Source organism: Thamnophis elegans, chromosome 9, assembly GCF_009769535.1.
Source record: "Thamnophis elegans isolate rThaEle1 chromosome 9, rThaEle1.pri, whole genome shotgun sequence".
Taxonomy (NCBI): domain Eukaryota; kingdom Metazoa; phylum Chordata; class Lepidosauria; order Squamata; family Colubridae; genus Thamnophis; species Thamnophis elegans.
Window position 1 is genome coordinate 73938218 of NC_045549.1, and position 5000 is coordinate 73943217.

Below are 5000 nucleotides of genomic sequence, written 5' to 3' on the forward strand. Positions count from 1 at the left end.
ATAAAGATTTCTATTCTATTCCATTCCATTCTATTCTCAATAAAGATTTCTATCCTATCCTACCCTATCCTATCCTCAATAAAGATTTCTATTCTATTCTATTCCGTTCCATTCTCAATAAAGATTTCTATCCTATCCTATCCTATCCTATCTTCAATAAAGATTTCTATTCTATTCCATTCCATTCTCAATAAAGATTTCTATTCTATTCCATTCCATTCTATTCTATTCTCAATAAAGATTTCTATTCTATTCTATTCCATTTCATTCTATTCTCAATAAAGATTTCTATCCTATCCTACCCTATCCTATCCTCAATAAAGATTTCTATTCTATTCTATTCCATTCCATTCTCAATAAAGATTTCTATCCTATCCTATCCTATCCTATCTTCAATAAAGATTTCTATTCTATTCCATTCCATTCTCAATAAAGATTTCTATTCTATTCCATTCCATTCTATTCTATTCTCAATAAAGATTTCTATTCTATTCTATTCCATTCCATTCTCAATAAAGATTTCTATCCTATCCTACCCTATCCTATCCTCAATAAAGATGTCTATTCTATTCCATTCTATTTTCAATAAAGATTTCTATCCTATCCTATCCTCAATAAAGATTTCTATTCTATTCCATTCCATTCTATTCTCAATAAAGATTTCTATCCTATCCTACCCTATCCTATCCTCAATAAAGATTTCTATTCTATTCTATTCCATTCCATTCTCAATAAAGATTTCTATCCTATCCTATCCTATCTTCAATAAAGATTTCTATTCTATTCCATTCCATTCTCAATAAAGATTTCTATTCTATTCCATTCCATTCTATTCTCAATAAAGATTTCTATCCTATCCTACCCTATCCTATCCTCAATAAAGATTTCTATTCTATTCTATTCCATTCCATTCTCAATAAAGATTTCTATCCTATCCTATCCTATCCTATCTTCAATAAAGATTTCTATTCTATTCCATTCCATTCTCAATAAAGATTTCTATTCTATTCCATTCCATTCTATTCTATTCTCAATAAAGATTTCTATTCTATTCTATTCCATTTCATTCTATTCTCAATAAAGATTTCTATCCTATCCTACCCTACCCTATCCTCAATAAAGATTTCTATTCTATTCTATTCCATTCCATTCTCAATAAAGATTTCTATCCTATCCTATCCTATCCTATCTTCAATAAAGATTTCTATTCTATTCCATTCCATTCTCAATAAAGATTTCTATTCTATTCCATTCCATTCTATTCTATTCTCAATAAAGATTTCTATTCTATTCTATTCCATTCCATTCTCAATAAAGATTTCTATCCTATCCTACCCTATCCTATCCTCAATAAAGATTTCTATTCTATTCTATTCTATCCATATTCTTTCCATATTTTGTTCTGTTCTACCCTACCCTACCCTACCCTACTCTTCATTCTACTCTACTCTACTCTACTCTACCCTTCGAAGTAGCCAAGGTAGCTGTTATCTCTTAAGTGGGCGAACTCCCCAGTTTGCAGGAATGCACAAATGCTTTATAGCCTGTGAACTTTCCTGCCTTCCCTCTAAACGGGGTTTGAATTTCAAAGCAGCTCTTTTTCCTCCCGTCATCCTGATTGAAACCAGGAACGTCCGTCCGTCCTTGAAATATCAGGATTCTGCATAGCGAGGAAGGAAAGTTTGAAACGCGCTCGGTCCCAGAGTTAGATAAACTATCCAAAGCCAGACCCAACCTCTGGAGTGGGTGCACTCCAGACTATTCCCATTCTATTTCCCTGACATCCTTGAGTCGTGCTAAGGAAAGGCCCAGAGATTTTCAATACAACTTGGAAGCCTATAATTGTAACGATGGGTTATTCCCCCCCACTTTCAAAAAAAAAAAAAAAAGCATATTATTTTATCCGGTCTGGCTTGTCACCGGGAAAATAATTGGGTTTTTTTTCCCCTCCCCCCCCCTCCCCAACAGCAAAAAAGGGGCACGCCTATAGCTTTCCGAATAAATAAAAGTTTCGTTTTGCAAGATTTACTGAGAATGCTCTGCAGAGGCCCTCCTGTTAGGAAGTTGCTGGAATGAGTTTACCAAATGCACAATCTGGTTTTTTTTTTTTTTTTTTTTTGCAAAACTTTTGGTTTGAAACCTCAGCCGAGTTATCACAATCACAGCAGTTCTTTCTTGGAGAAACCTGAAAATATATATATATATATATATATATATATATATATATATGTGTGTGTGTGTGTGTGTGTGTGTGTGTGTGTGTGTGTGTGTGTGTTTTATTTGTGCTGATAAATAATAGATATACATATATATATATGTATGTGTGTGTGTTTTATTTGTGCTGATAAATAATATATATATATATATATGTGTGTGTGTGTGTGTGTTTTATTTGTGCTGATAAATAAATAAAGGGAGACTAGTATAGATCTATTTCAAGCTATTTAGCTCTCATCAGCTAGCCATACCCTTACTGGGATTTGAACCTGGGCTACATTACATACTAGGCAGACATCTTAGCCGTTAGGCCACAGGCTCTTATCCGTTATCAGCGAAAAAATCTAATATATATATATATGGAAACATTTTGGAATATTCTGAAAAGAAGTGGCTTAAAACGTGCCTTTAACAGAATAACAGGTAAAATGACTTGTATCTTTAGCAATGGATGTGTACAAAGATGTCAGAGATGCAGAATCCCAGTGTTGGAAGGGACCTTGGAGGTCTTCTAGTCCAACCCCCTGCTCAGGCAGGAAGCCCTATTAACATTTCAGACAAAAGGTTGTCCAATCTCTTCTTAAAAACTTGCAGTGTTGGAGCATTTAAAACTTCTGGAGGCAAGTTGTTCCACTGATTAATTGTTCTAACTGTCAGGAAATTCCTCTTCAGTTCTAAGTTGCTTCTCTCCTTGATTAGTTTTCACCCATTGCTTCTTGTTCTGCCCTCAGGTGCCTTGGAGAATAGCTTGACTCCCTCTTCTTTGTGGCAACCCCTGAGATATTGGAAGACTGCTATCCTGTCTCCCCTGGTCCTTCTTTTCATTCAACTAGACATAACGCCAATTCTTTTCGAGAAATAACTCCGAATCTAGAAACTCCTTGCTAGAGTCCAAGCCAACATCCAAACTCTAGAAATCTAGAGATTCTTTTCCAGAGCCCAGTCCAAAATTGCGGTTTTTATCGGGTTCTTAAAATTAAAATTGCACGCTGCCTGTGAGAAAACAACAGGCTCCAGCTTAGTGTTTCTTGCATCACGCTAAGCTCTTGGGTTGCAATTAAAAAGAAAGATTAAGAGATTGCCCTGAATGACCCTCTTTCCTGACTCATAAACCGACCCCACCGAATTAAATTGGGGTGTGTGTGTGTGAAATGCCAAGAAAGGACAGGGTCAGATGTAATTCCCTGCAGTGTGTGTGTGTGTGTGTGTGTGTGTTTAAAAACAACAACAACCTTGGCATGTGAATATTTAAGGTCAGGTTCTCCATACGAACAGGGAGGGTCTGGTTTTTTTTGGAGCCGCCTCTTCTGATTATCATCGTTCTGCTGTTTCTTGGGAATGGAAACCTTTGGCTTTTCGCTGATGTTATTCAAGAATGAATGAAAGGGAGTTACCATGACGTTGAAGGGACCTTATGCTCTGTGTTAAGGCAAAAATCAGGATTTTCGCATGGCATGCAGAAATCTTAATTGTGGGCTAAAATCAATTTCATTGCAATCATTTTGTACAATGACAATGAAGGATATGTATGTATGTATGTATGTATGTATGTATGTATGTATGTTATGTATCTATCTATCTATCTATCTATCTATCTATCTATCTATCTATCTATCAATGGATGGAGGAATGGAGGGATGGAGGGATGGAGGGATGGATGGATATAAATGGAACCTTCTTGAGCTCAGTGGGATATAGTTCCATATAGGAAGAACACTACATAGATTCAGCGGGGAGGGATTCAGCTGGTTCGGGCAAACTGGATGCTAATCAAATGGAATGGAATAGCATAGCATTGCATAGAATGGAGAACAAATGAAAATGGAATGGAATGGAATGGAATGGAATAGAGGAATGAAATTAGAATAGAATGGAATAAAGAATGAATGAAAATGGAATGCAATAGAATAGAATAGAGGAATGAAATTAGAATAGAATAGAATAGAATAGAGGAATGGAATGCAATAGAGTAGAATAGAATAGAGGAATGGAACGGAATGGAATAAAATAGAATAGAATAGAGGAATGGAATAGAATAGAATAGAATAGAATAGAGGAATGGAATGCAATAGAGTAGAATAGAATAGAGGAATGGAACGGAATGGAATAAAATAGAATAGAATAGAGGAATGGAATAGAATAGAATAGAATAGAATAGAGGAATGGAATGCAATAGAGTAGAATAGAATAGAGGAATGGAACGGAATGGAATAAAATAGAATAGAGGAATGGAATAGAATAGAATAGAATAGAATAGAGGAATGGAATGCAATAGAGTAGAATAGAATAGAGGAATGGAACGGAATGGAATAAAATAGAATAGAATAGAGGAATGAAATTAGAATAGAATAGAATAGAATAGAGGAATGGAATGCAATAGAGTAGAATAGAATAGAGGAATGGAACGGAATGGAATAAAATAGAGTAGAATAGAGGAATGGCATGGCATGGAATGTAATAGAATAGAATAGAGGAATGGAATAGAATAGAGGGATGGAATGGGATGGGATGGAATAGAGGGATGGAATGGCATGGAATAGAATATAGAATAGAGGAATGGAATAGCGTAGCATAGCATAACATAGAATAGAATAGAACAGAATTCTTTATTGGCCAAGTGTGATTGGACACACAAGGAATTTGTCTTTGGTGCAGATGCTCTCACTGTACATAAAAGAAAATATACATTCGTCACGAATCTTAAGGCACAACACTTAATGATAGTCGTAGGGTACAAATAAGCAATCAGGAAACAACCAATATCAATATAAATCGTAAGGATA

At 35.3% G+C, this 5000-nt stretch overlaps 1 protein-coding gene across 1 annotated transcript in view; it reads left to right on the forward strand.

Annotated features, from left to right (window-relative positions):
- The window catches only part of LIMCH1 (LIM and calponin homology domains 1), a 156028-nt gene that overhangs the window by 92886 nt on the left and 58142 nt on the right, over positions 1 to 5000 (forward strand). The window lies entirely within an intron of this gene.